The sequence below is a fragment of the Arachis stenosperma genome, chromosome 9 (assembly GCF_014773155.1).
Source record: "Arachis stenosperma cultivar V10309 chromosome 9, arast.V10309.gnm1.PFL2, whole genome shotgun sequence".
NCBI classification, from domain to species: domain Eukaryota; kingdom Viridiplantae; phylum Streptophyta; class Magnoliopsida; order Fabales; family Fabaceae; genus Arachis; species Arachis stenosperma.
Window position 1 is genome coordinate 32,790,033 of NC_080385.1, and position 14,200 is coordinate 32,804,232.

The 14,200-nt window shown below is 37.1% G+C and overlaps 1 non-coding gene across 1 annotated transcript; it reads right to left on the reverse strand.

The window, feature by feature from the left end:
* Positions 1 to 323: 323 nt before the first annotated feature.
* LOC130952248 (small nucleolar RNA R71) lies at positions 324 to 431 on the reverse strand. The gene has a single exon (XR_009074428.1). It is a non-coding gene; the product is annotated as a small nucleolar RNA R71 (small nucleolar RNA).
* Positions 432 to 14,200: the final 13,769 nt, after the last annotated feature.

Below are 14,200 nucleotides of genomic sequence, written 5' to 3' on the forward strand. Positions count from 1 at the left end.
GAAGAAGCATCTCAATTCCTGCCATTGGAGCAAACAACTTTGAGCTTAAGCCTCAATTAGTTTCTCTAATGCAGTAGAATTGCAAGTTTCATGGACTTCCATCGGAAGATCCTCATCAGTTCTTAGCTGAATTCTTGCAGATCTGTAATACTGTTGAGACCAATGGGGTTGATCCCGAGGCCTACAGACTTATGCTTTTCCCTTTTGTTGTAAGAGACAGAACTAGAACATGGCTGGACTCACAACCTAGAGAAAGCCTAAACTCTTGGGACAAGTTGGTCAATGCTTTCTTGACCAAATTCTTTCCACCTCAGAAGATGAGCAAGCTTAGAGTGGAAGTCCAAACCTTCAAACAGAAGGAAGGTGAATCCCTCTATGAAGCTTGGAAAAGATACAAGTAATTAACTAAAAGGTGTCCTTCTGACATGCTTCCAGAATGGAGCATCATATGTATATTCTATGATGGTCTGTCTGAATTGTCCAAGATGTCATTAGACCATTCTGCTGGTGGATCTCTTTATCTGAAAACCCTACAGAAGCCCAGGAACTCATTGAGATGGTTGTAAATAACCAGTTCATGTACACTTTTGAAAGAAATCCTGTGACTAATGGGATGACTCAAAAGAAAAGAGTTCTTGAGATTGATACTCTAAAGGCCATATTGGCTCAAAACAAAATATTGACCCAGCAAGTTGATGAGCGGATAATTTATACGCTTTTGGCATTGTTTTTAGGTAGTTTTTAGTATGATTTAGTCACTTTTTAGTATATTTTTATTATTTTTCATGTAAAAATCATATTTCTGGAATTTACTATGAGTTTGTGTATTTTTCTGTGATTTCAGGTATTTTCTGGCTGAAATTGAGGGACCTGAGCAAAAATCTGATTGAGAGGCTGAAAAAGGACTGCTGATGCTGTTGGATTCTAACCTCCCTGCACTCGAAATAGAATTTTTAGAGCTACAGAAACCCAAATGGCGCACTCTCAATTGTGTTGGAAAGTAGACATCCAGGGCTTTCCAGCAATATATAATATTTCATACTTTGCTCGAGTTTTGACGACGCAAATTGGCATTCAAATGCCAATTCCCAGATAAACGCCAGAAACAAGTTACAAGCTAGAGTTAAACGCCCAAAACAGGCTGCAAACTGGCGTTTAACTCCAAGAGAAGTCTATACATATGAAAGCTTCAATGCTTAGCCCAAGCACACACCAAGTGGACCCGGAAGTAGATTTCTGCATCATCTACTTATTTCTGTAAACCCTAAATAACTAGTCTAGTATAAATAGGACCTTTTACTATTGTATTAGATATGCTTGGATCTTTGATCAGTTTTATGCTATCTTAGACATTGGGGGCTGGCCTCACGGCCATGACTGGACCATCATCACTTATGTATTTTCAACGGTGGAGTTTCTACACGCCATAGATTAAGGTGTGGAGCTTTGTTGTTCCTCGAGTATTAATGTAATTACTAATATTTTCTATTCAATTTCATGCTTATTCCTATTCTAAGATATCCATTCGCACACAAGAACATGATGAATGTGATGATTATGTGACGCTCATCACCATTTTCACTTATGAACGCGTGCCTGACAAACACTCCCGTCCTACAAGCAAACAAGCTTGAATGCATATCTCTTAGCCTTCTGGTTCACAATCAGAGTCTTCGTGGTATAAGCTAGAATCAATTGGCAGCATTCTTGAGATCCGGAAAGTCTAAATCTTGTCTGTGGTATTTCGAGTAAGATCTGGGATGGGATGACTGTGCGAGCTTCAAACACGCAAGTATTGGGCGTAGTGACAGACGCAAAAGGATCAATGGATCTTATTCCAACATGAGTGAGAACCGACAGATGATTAGCCGTGCGGTGACAGCGCATTTGGACCATTTTCACTGAGAGGACGGACGGTAGCCATTGACAACGGTGATCCCCCCAACATACAGCTTGCCATAGAAAGGAGTATGAAGGATTGGATGAAGGCAGTAGGAAAGCAGAGATTCAGAAGGAATAACGCTGATAAACCACTATTTCATGGTTTATATTGTATTTAATTGAGTGGTTTTATCAAGCTTTTCACCCACTTATTCATAAGATTTGCATGATTTTACAATTCCTTCCTAGTTTAGTTCTATTATTGAAAACATGCTTTTTTGGTCTTAATTTAGCTAATCTTAATCCTCTCTTATTACCATTCGATGCCTTAATTTGTGTGTTAAGTGTTTCAGGCTTCATAGGGCAGGAATGGCTTAGAGAATAAAGAGGAAGCATGCAAAAATGGAAGGAACACAAGGAATTGAGGAGATGACCAGTGAGAAGTCATGCGGTCGCATGGCTCACGCGACTGCGCGAAATGGAAGAAATCAGAGTGACGCGTTCGCGTGCCTGACGTGACCGCGCGGATTGGAAGCTGCACGAACGACGCGAATGCGTGGACGACGCGCACGCGTGGTACGAAAAACGCTGAGTGACGCGATCGCGTGGACGACGCGGACGCGTGACGTGTGTGATCTGCAGAATTACAAAAGTCGCTGGCAGAGATTATGGGCCGCATTTCAACCCAGTTTTTGGCCCAGAAACACAGATTAAAGTCAGGGAACATGCAGAGACTCATTATGCTTTCATAACTCACAATTTTAGGTTTTAGATGTAGTTTTTAGAGAGAGAGGCTCTCTCCTCTCTCTTAGGATTAGGATTAGGATTAGGATTTCAACCTCTTCATCACAGGTTCAATGTTCCTTTAATTTATTTTCTACTTTTATTTATCACTTTAGTTGATTATTTGATGTTGCCAATTTGGCTTATGGATTTCTATATTCAATCTGACTTTCTATTTAATATAATTTGAGGTATTTCAGACTTATGATTGTTTTCTCTAATTTATGTTATCAATGCTTGGGCTCTATCCAAATTATTTTCATTCAAGTAGATTTTATTCCCTTTTGGCTTTGGTTGACTAATTGGTAACTCTTGAGTTGTCAAACTCATTGTTGATTAAAAATTGGAATTCTTCAAGGATTAATTCGAGATCCAATAATTCTAACTTTTCCCAAGGAAATACTGGAATTTGAGTATTTGAATTAATTCATCCACTTAACTTACCTTCATAGTTAGAGGTTAACATAGTGGGAGAAAAATCCAATTTTCATCATCATTGATAAGGATAACTAGGATAGGACTTCAAATTTCTCATACCTTGCCAAAAGTTTATTTTACAGTTATTTATTTATTTTACCTGCCATTTAAATTACTTGTTCCTCATCTTTAAAACCCTGATTTACAATCTTCATAACCAATAATAAGAACATACCTCCCTGCAATTCCTTGAGAAGACGACCCGAGGTTTAAATACTCGGTTATCAATTTTATTGGGTTTGCTTAAGTGACAAACAAAACGTTTGTTAGAAAGGTTGATTGCTTGGTTTAGTAACTATACTTACAACGAGAGTTTACTATAACTTCTAAATCATCAATCTTCAGTTCTTCAAAATGGCGCCGTTGCTGGGGAATTGCAAACGTGTGCCTTATTATTGGTTATTGTAAATATTTTTCAAAAAAAAATATCATATCTTTTTCAAAATCTTATTTTATCCTTTTTTCAAAAATTATATCTTTTTCAAAATCTTATCTTATCTTTTTTTTTTCAAAAATATTATCTTTTTCAAAATATTTTCTTTTTGTTAGTTTTTATTTCTAATTTTCTCATACTACTATGAACTCTCACCCCTTTGGCTATGAGTCTGGTTACAATTATGTTGCAGGAAGAGGAGATTACAATGAGAACATGCATCAAGGTTGGGACAATCAAAGATGGGAGGAACCACAAGGATTTGATCAACCCTCATGGCAATAACCACCTCTAATGAACTATCAACAACCATTCTGTGATGCATATCAAGGCAATGGCTATGGTGATCGCTCTTTTGAATATCAACAACCACCACCATATGCCTATGAACCCCCTCCTCAACATGACTTTGGACCACCATACTCACAAGCCCCTTTCCACCATTTACCTCTATATGACCCTAACCCGTATCCACCACACCAATCACCTTATGAGCCATATGAACCATATATAGAACCACCCCAATTCCAACCCAATTACTCCCAAGAACCACCACCTCCACATGCACCATATCCATATCCATCAATCCAAGAGCCTTATGGTCCTACTTATGATACCCAAGCGGAACAAGAATCAATGGATCGTCTCAAGGAAACAATGGATCGATTTCAGGCAACCCTTCATCAGTTGAATCAAGCAATAAATCAATTGGATTCCCGAAGTTTGGACACTCAAGGAACCCCCATGGCTTCATGTGGACAATCTAATGAAGAACGTAGCATGAAGGAGACATTAGAAACTTCGGTGGACAGTAAAGAGCATGAATTTGTACTGGAACAAGTGGAGGAAGCCGGAATTATTGAAGAAGAAGAAGTGGTTGAAGACTTAGGAGATGCTGAACCTCCATGGGAATGTCAAGACATAGAGCCTCCTTCCAAGGCAATTGAAATTGATGCTGATGAGGGTGTACAACCTCCAAGGCATATCATAGTTGAAGACTTGGAAGAGGTTGATCAAGATATGAAAATTAAAGAAGAAGAAGCGCAACCTCCCATGCCCTTGGTAAGTAATGAAGAAGAGTTTGAATTAGAAGAAAGCTACCAAGAGGAAGAGGTTGAAATCAAAGAAGTTTGCAAAGAGGTGGAAGTTGTCAAAGAGCACAAGGGAGTGGAGCTTGAAATCACCTTGCCAAAGTTATTAGAGACCCCTCCCCCTAAGTGGCCATCATCCTTCACAACATTCAAGTGGGTAAAATTCATATCCCTTAGCTTTCTAATCCCACTTGAATATGGGCTACTGGAGACAGATGGTCAACTTAAAGCTCTTTGTGGCATTAAGAGTAAGAGGAAGATGGTCAGTGGTAAGAATTGTCCTGCAAGGTTCATTATGGTTGGAAGCTTTAAGTTTAAACACAAGGGTTGGTGTAGAGCTCAATTGAATGGGTCTAGGAAGCTGTTTGGTAGCTGCAGTGAGAATTCAAATTACTTATCAAACGCATCTCCATACGCTTATCTAAAATTCCCACCAATGAATTACGTAAGTATCTCTATCTTTATTTTATGTTTTATTTATCTTTTAATTATCAAAACTCTATAACCATTTGAATTCGCCTGACTGAGATTTACAAGACGACCATAGCTTGCTTCAAGTCGACAATCTCCGTGGGATCGACCCTTACTCACGTAAGGTTTATTACTTGGACGACCCAGTGCACTTGTTGGTTAGTTATGCGAAGTTGTGAAAAAGAGTTGAGATTACAATTGTGCGTACCAAGTTGTTGGCGCCATTGAGATCACAATTTCGTGCACCAAGTTTTTGGCGCCGTTGCCGGGGATTGTTCGAGTTTGGACAACTGACGGTTCATCTTGTTGCTCATATTAGGTAATTTTCTTCTTATTTCTACCATTATTTATTTTCAAAAAGTTTTCAAAATCTTTCAAAATTTTTCTTCTTTTTTGTTTTTCTAAAAATAATTTTCGAAAAATCCAAAAAGATTAAATAAAATCATAAAAACCAAAAAATATTTTGTGTTTCTTGTTTGAGTCTAGTGTCAATTTTTAAGTTTGGTGTCAATTGCATGTTTTAATTTTTCTAAAAAATTTTTTTGAAAATTCATGCATTGCATTCTTCATGATCTTCAAGTTGTTCTTAATGAGTCTCCTTGTTTGATCTTCATATTTTCTTGTTTTGTGTCTTTTCTTGTTTTTCATATGCATTTTCGAATTTTTAGAGTCAAAAGTTTAAAATTTCCAAGTTTGGTGTCTTGCATGTGTTTCTTTTCTTGTAAATTTTTCAAAAAATAAGTCTTGATGTTCATCTTGATCTTCAAAGTGTTCTTGGTGTTCATCTTGACATTCATAGTGTTCTTGCATGCATCATTTGTTTTAATCCAAAATTTTTATGTGTTGAGTCATTTTGTGGTTTTTCTCTTTCCTCATTAAATTCAAAAAAAATCTTTTCCTTATTTTACTCATAATTTTTGAAATCTTTGGGTTGACTTAGTCAAAAATTTTTAAAATAAGTTGTTTATTGTTAGTCAAGTCAAGATTTCAATTTCAAAAATTTATCTTTTCAAAATCTTTTTCAAAATCAAATCTTTGTCATTTTTTTTCCTTTACTTTTCAAAAATTTTCAAAAATCTTTTTCAAAACTTTTCAAAATCTTTTTCCTATTTTTACCCCATATTTTTCGAAATTAATACTAACAATTAATGTCTTGATTCAAAAAGTTCAAATTTGTTACTTTCTTGTTAAGAAAGATTAAAACTTAAAATCTTAAAATCATATCTTTTGATTTCTTGTGAGTCAAGTCATTAATTCTGATTTTAAAAATTAAATCTTTTTCAAAATAAATTTCAATGATATCTTTTCAATCATATCTTTTCAAACATATCTTTTTCAAATCATATCTTTTTCAAAATCAATTTCAAAATCTTTTCTAACTTCTTATCTTTCCAAAATTGATTTTCAAATCTTTTTCAATTAAATAATTGACTTTTTGTTTGTTTTTACTATTTTTTTATCTTTTTTAAAACCACCTAACTACTTTTCTCTCCCTAATTTTCGAAAATCACCTTACTCTTTTTCAAAAATCTTTTTAATTAACTAATTATTTCAAATTTTAATTTTTATTTTATTCCTTTTCTTAATTTTTGAATACTAACTAATTTTTAAAACAAAAACAAAAATATTTTTCTTCTCTTTTATTTAATATTCGAATTTCCTCTCTCTCTCATCTCTTTCTATTTATTTTATTCATTTACTAACACTTCTCTTCATCTTAAAATTCGAACCTTCTCTTCCTCTCTGTGTTTGAATTTTTCTCTTCTCCTTCTTCTATTCTTTTCTTCTTCTACTCACATAAAGGAATCTCTATACTGTGACATAGAGGATTCCTCTTCTTTTCTGTCCTCTTCTTTTTCATAGGAGCAGGAGCAAGGACAAGGACATTCTTGTTGAAGCAGATCCTGAACCTGAAAGGACTCTGAAGAAGAAGCTAAGAGAAGCTAAAGCACAACAATCCAGAGAAAACCTTACAGAGAATCTCGAAAAAGAAGTAATAGCCAAACCCAAGAATAATGCAAGAAAGATGCTTGGTGACTTCACTGCACCAAATTCCAACTTTCATGGAAGAAGCATCTCAATCCCTGCCATTAGAGCAAACAATTTTGAGCTAAAGCCTCAATTAGTTTCTCTGATGCAACAGAATTATAAGTTTCATGGACTTCCACCAGAAGATCCTTTTCAGTTCTTAACTGAATTCTTGCAGATCTGTGATACTGTTAAGACCAATGGAGTTGATCCCGAGGTCTATAAGCTTATGCTTTTCCTTTTTGCTGTAAGAAATAGAGCTAGAATATGGTTGGACTCCCAACCTAGAGATAGCCTGAACTCTTGGGATAAGCTGGTTACGGCTTTCTTAGCCAAATTCTTTCTTCCTCAAAAGCTGAGTGATAAACGAAATTTTGTATGTCGATATAGAATTTAATAGTGAATACAATCGTGAGTATAGTCTAATCGACACTCAAATCTCGCATCAAACAATTCTACAATCTACAATCAAGAGTATTAATCTCCCGAGTCGTCCTCCCTTGGAATTACTATAGAATGCATGTTATTAATTAGGAAGCTTTTGTTGTGTTTTTGAAGATTGATGTACTAGTTCAAGCTAGCAAAAGTGGATATCAAACAATCAATATTAAAGGACTTGGCCAAGGGTTAACATTGGAAATCCTATCACTATAGTTTCCTTCAATGATGATAACAATTAAGTCTTGCTCTACTTAGTTGACCTCTAATTGTAGAGGAGATTCAAGTGAAAGGGACTAGCTTTAGTCACAAGTCCTAGCTTCACCCTAAGGGAATCTAGCTTTAGTGCATCCCAAGCCAATTAGCAATCCTCAATTTTCAATCAACAATTGACATCCACTATTCAAGTTTTCCTAATGATTCAAACCCTAAGCCAAGTGAAAACTTTTACTCCATAACTAGTGTTAGCATTTTATCAAACATATGGTGAGCATTCATAAGGGGCATTGATGAGCGGATAATTTATACGCTTTTTGGCATTGTTTTTAGTATATTTTTAGTATGTTTTAGTTAGTTTTTATTATATTTTTATTAGTTTTTAGTTAAAATTCACTTTTCTGGACTTTACTATGAGTTTGTGTGTTTTTCTGTGATTTCAGGTATTTTCTGGCTGAATAAGGGACCTGTGCAAAAATCTGATTCAGAGGCTGAAAAGGACTGCAGATGCTGTTGGATTCTGACCTCCCTGCATTCGAAGTGGATTTTCTGGAGCTACAGAAGCCCAATTGGCGCGCTCTCAATTGCGTTGGAAAGTAGACATCCTGGGCTTTCCAACAATGTATAATAGTCCATACTTTGCCCGAGGTTTGATGGCCCAAACAGGCATTCCAAGTCAGCTCAAGAATTCTGGCGTTTAACGCCGGAACTGGCACAAGAATGTGAGTTAAACGCCCAAACTGGCACAAAAGCTGGCGTTTAACTCCAAGAAAAGTCTCTACACATGAAAGCTTCAATGCTCAGCCCAAGCACACACCAAGTGGGCCCGGAAGTGGATTTTTATGTCATTTACTCATCTTTGTAAACCCTAAGCTACTAGTTCTCTACAAATAGGACCTTTTACTATTGTATTCTCATCTGGGTAGCTATCTTTGAGTAGTCTTATGCTATCTTAGATCATTGGGAGGCTAGCCATTCGGCCATGCCTAGACCTTGTTCTTATGTATTTTCAACGGTGGAGTTTCTACACACCATAGATTAAGGTGTGGAGCTCTGCTGTACCTCGAGTATTAATGCAATTACTATTGTTCTTCTATTCGATTCAGCTTATTCTTGTTCTAAGATATCACTTGTTCCTCAACTTGATGAATGTGATGATCCGTGACACTCATCATCATTCTCACCTATGAACATGTGCCTGACAACCACCTCCATTCTACTTTAGATTGAGTGGATATCTCTTGGATCCCTTAATCGGAATCTTCGTGGTATAAGCTAGAATTGATGGTGGCATTTAAGAGAATCCGGAAGGTCTAAACCTTGTCTGTGGTCTTCTGAGTAGGATTCAAGGATTGAATGACTGTGATGAGCTTTAAACTCCTGAAGGCTGGACGTTAGTGATAGACGCAAAAGAATCACTGGATTCTATTCCAACCTGATTGAGAACCGACAGATGATTAGCCGTGCTGTGACAGAACGTGTTGAACATTTTCACTGAGAGGACGGGACTGTAGCCATTGACAACGGTGATGCCCAACATACAGCTTGCCATGGAAAGGAGTAAGAAGGATTGGAAGAAGACAGTAGAAAAGCAGAGAGACGGAAGGGACAAAGCATCTCCATTCGCTTATCTGAAATTCTCACCAATGAATTACATAAGTATCTCTATCTTTATTTTATGTTTTATTCATGAATCATCCATAACCATTTGAATCTGCCTGACTGAGATTTACAAGATGACCATAGCTTGCTTCATACCAACAATCTCCGTGGGATCGACCCTTACTCGCGTAAGGTTTATTACTTGGACGACCCAGTGCACTTGCTGGTTAGTTGTGCGAAGTTGTGATAAAGAGTTGAGATTGCAATTGAGCGTACCATGTTGATGGCGCCATTGATGATCACAAATTCGTGCACCAAGTTTTTGGCGCTGTTGCCGGGGATTGTTTGAGTTTGGACAACTGACAGTTCATCTTGTTGCTTAGCTTAGGTATTTTTCTTCAGAGTTCTTAAGAATGAATTCTAGTGTTTCAAGGTGATGTTCTTATCATCACCAAAGCTGATTGATTCTCATCAATTTAGCTCTTGAATGTAATGTCCTGCTGAAGCTTGGGTAGCCATGTCTAATTTCTTTAGACTAAAGCTTTAGACTAACATTGCATGATTCCTGGAATTCTCATTAAGAATTTTGATATCCTTATTTTCTTTTCCACTTAATTTTTGAAAAATCCAAAAAATTACAAAATCATAAAAAAACCAAAAATATTTTATGTTTCTTGTTGAGTCTAGTGTCTCATTTTAAGTCTGGTGTCAATTGCATGTTTTTGTTCTTCTTGCATTTTTTGAATTCATTCATGTGTCTTCATTAATCTTCAAGTTGTTCTTGATGATTTCCTTGTTTTGATCTTTAAATTCTCTTGTCTTGTGTGTTTTGTTGTTTCTTATATGCATTCTCATTTTGTTAGTGTCAATAGTATACAAACTTCTAAGTTTGGTGTCTTGCATGCATTGTTTATTTGATTTTCGTTGTATTTTGATTATTCATCATTATTAAAAATCCAAAAAATATTTTTAATTTGTGTCTTTTCAAGTCAATAATACAGAGAATTGAAGATTCAGAACATTCAGCAGAGGAATTACACAGAAAAAGATGGGCGTTCAAAACTCCCAGTGAGGAAGGAAAACTGGCGTTTAAACGCCAGCCAGGGTACCTGGCTGGGCGTTTAACGCCCAAAAGGGGTGAGTTTTGGGAGTTAAACGCCAGAATGTATACCATTTACATTCTGGCGTTTAACGCCAGGATGGCACAAGAGGGAAGATTTTGTTTTTAATTCAAATTTTTTTCAAGTTTTCAAATTTTTTTCAAAATCAAATCTTTTTCAAATCATATCTTTTCAATCATATATTTTCAAAATCAATTTCTTTCCATTTTCAAAAATACTTGCTAACAATTAATGATTTGATTCAACATTTCAAGTATGTTGCCTTTTCTGTTGAGAAAGGTTTAATGTCTGAATCATATCTTTCTTGTTAGGCAGGTCATTAATTTTCAAAATCAAATCTTTTTAAATTGTTTTTCAAATCATATCTTCTCAATCATATCTTTTTAAAACTATATCTTTTCAATCATATCTTATTAATCACATCTTTTTCAAAATAGTTTTCAATCATATCTTTTTTATTTCTAATTTCAAAATCTTTTTCAAAAATCACTATATTTCTTTCCCAATCATATTTTTCGAAAATCATTCTTCATTTTTTTCAAAATGTTTTTAAAATCTTTTTTATTTTATTTTCGAAAATTTCTTCCCCTCTTCTCACATCCTTCTATTTATGGACTAACACTCCTCCTCAATGCACAATTCGAACTCTATCTTTCTTGATAAGTTCGAATTCTTCTACCTCTTCCTTCTATTTTTCTTTTCCTCTGACACCTCAAGGAATCTCTATACTGTGACATAGAGGATTCCATACTTTCTTGTTCTCTTCTCTTTCATATGAGCAGGAGCAAAGATAAAAGCATTCTTGTTGAGGCTGACCCTGAACCTGAAAGGACCTTGAAGCGAAAGCTAAGAGAAGCTAAAGCACAACTCTCTGTAGAGGACCTAACAGAAATCTTCAAAGAAGAAGAACCCATGGCAGCCGAAAATAACAACATTGCCAACAATGCAAGGAAGGTGCTGGGTGACTTTACTGCACCTACTCCCGACTTCTATGGGAGAAGCATCACTATCCCTACCATTGGAGCAAACAACTTTGAGCTTAAGCCTCAATTAGTTTCTCTAATGTAACAGAATTGCAAGTTCCATAGACTTCCATTGGAAGATCCTCATCAGTTTTTAGCTGAATTCTTGCAAATCTGTGACACTGTCAAGACTAATGGGGTTGACCCTGAGGTCTACAGACTTATGCTATTCCCTTTTGCTGTAAGAGACAGAGCTAGGATATGGTTGGACTCACAACCTAAAGAAAGCCTGAACTCTTGGAAAAAGCTAGTCAATACCTTCTTGGCAAAGTTCTTTCCACCTCAAAAATTGAGTAAGCTTAGAGTGGAAGTCCAAACCTTCAGACAGAAGGAAGGTGAATCCCTCTATGAAGCTTGGAAAAGATACAAACATTTGATCAGAAAGTGTGCCTCTGACATGCTCTCTGAATGGAGCATCATAGGTATCTTCTATGATGGTCTGTCTGAACTGTCCAAGATGTCATTGGACAGCTCTGCTGGAGGATCTCTTTATCTGAAGAAGACGCCTGCAGAAGCTCAAGAACTCATTGAAATGGTTGCAAATAACCAATTCATGTACACTTCTGAAAGGAATCCTATGAACAATGGGACGAATCAGAAGAAAGGAGTTCTTGAGATTGATACTCTGAATGCCATATTGGCACAGAACAACATATTGACTCAACAAGTTAATATGATTTCTCAAAGTCTGTCTGGAATGCAAGCTGCACCAGGCAGTACTAAGGATGCTTCATCTAAAGAAGAAGCTTATGATCCTAAGAACCCTTCAATGGAAGAGGTGAACTACATGGGAGAACCCTATGGAAACACCTATAATCCTTCATGGAGAAATCATCCAAATCTCTCAAGGAAGGATCAACAGAGACCTCAACAAGGTTTCAACAACAATAATGGTGGAAGAAACAGGTTTAGCAATGGCAAGCCTTTTCCATCATCTTCTCAGCAACAGACAGAGAATTCTAAGCAGAGCCACTCTGACTTAGCAACCATGGTCTCTGATCTAATTAAAACCACTCAAAGTTTTATGACTGAAACAAGGTCCTCTATTAGGAATTTGGAGGCACAAGTGGGACAGCTGAGCAAGAAAATTACTGAATTCCCTCCTAGTACTCTTCCAAGCAATACAGAAGAGAATCCAAAAAGAGAGTGCAAGGTCATCAACATGGCCGAATTTGGAGAGGAGGAAGAGGCAGTGATCGCCACTGAGGAGGACCTCAATGGACGTCCACTGGCCTCCAATGAGTTCCCTAATGAGGAACCATGGGAATCTGAGGCTCACACTGAGACCATAGAGATTCCATTGGATTTACTTCTACCATTCATGAGCTCTGATGAGTATTCTTCCTCTGAAGAGGACGAATATGTCACTGAAGAGCAAGTTGCTAAATACCTTGGAGCAATCATGAAGCTAAATGACAAGTTATTTGGTAATGAGACATGGGAGGATGAACCCCCTTTGCTCACCAAAGAACTGGATGACTTGACTAGGCAGAGATTACCTCAAAAGAGGCCGGACCCTGGGAAGTTCTCAATACCTTGTACCATAGGCACCATGACCTTTGAGAAGGCTCTGTGTGACCTAGGGTCAAGCATAAACCTCATGCCTCTCTCTGTAATGGAGAAGCTAGGGATCTTTGAGGTACAAGCTGCAAGAATCTCACTAGAGATGGCAGACAATTCAAGAAAACAAGCTTATGGACTTGTAGAGGATGTTCTGGTAAAGATTGAAGACCATTACATCCCTGCTGATTTCATAGTCCTAGAGACTAGGAAGTGCATGGATGAATCCATCATCCTTGGCAGACCCTTTGGTGCACGAAATTATGATCATCAATGGCGCCATCAACATGGTACGCTCAATTGAAATATCAACTCTTTATCACAACTTCGCACAACTAACCAGCAAGTGCACTGGGTCGTCCAAGTAATAAACCTTACGCGAGTAAGGGTCGATCCCACGGAGATTGTTGGTATGAAGCAAGCTATGGTCACCTTGCAAATCTCAGTCAGGCAGATTCAAATGGTTATGGATGATATATGAATAAAGAATAAAGATAGAGATACTTATGTAATTCATTGGTGAGAATTTCAGATAAGCGTATGGAGATGCTTTGTTCCTTCCGTCTCTCTGCTTTCCTACTGTCTTCATCCAATCCTTCTTACTCCTTGCCATGGCAAGCTGTATGTTGGGCATCACCGTTGTCAGTGGCTACAATCCCGTCCTCTCAGTGAAAATGTTCAACGCACCCTGTCACGGCACGGCTAATCATCTGTCGGTTCTCAATCAGGTTGGAATAGAATCCAGTGATTCTTTTGCGTCTGTCACTAACGCCCAGCCTTCAGGAGTTTGAAGCTCGTCACAGTCATTCAATCATTGAATTCTACTCAGAATACCACAGACAAGGTTTAGACCTTCCGGATTCTCTTGAATGCCGCAATCAATTCTAGCTTATACCACGAAGATTCCGATTAAGGAATCCAAGAGATAAACATTCAAGCCTTGTTTGCTTGTAGAACGGGAGTGGTTGTCAGGCACGCGTTCATAAGTGAGAATGATGATGAGCGTCACATAATCATCACATTCATCAAGTTCTTGAGTTCAAATGAATATCTTGGAATAAGAACAAGCTGAATTGA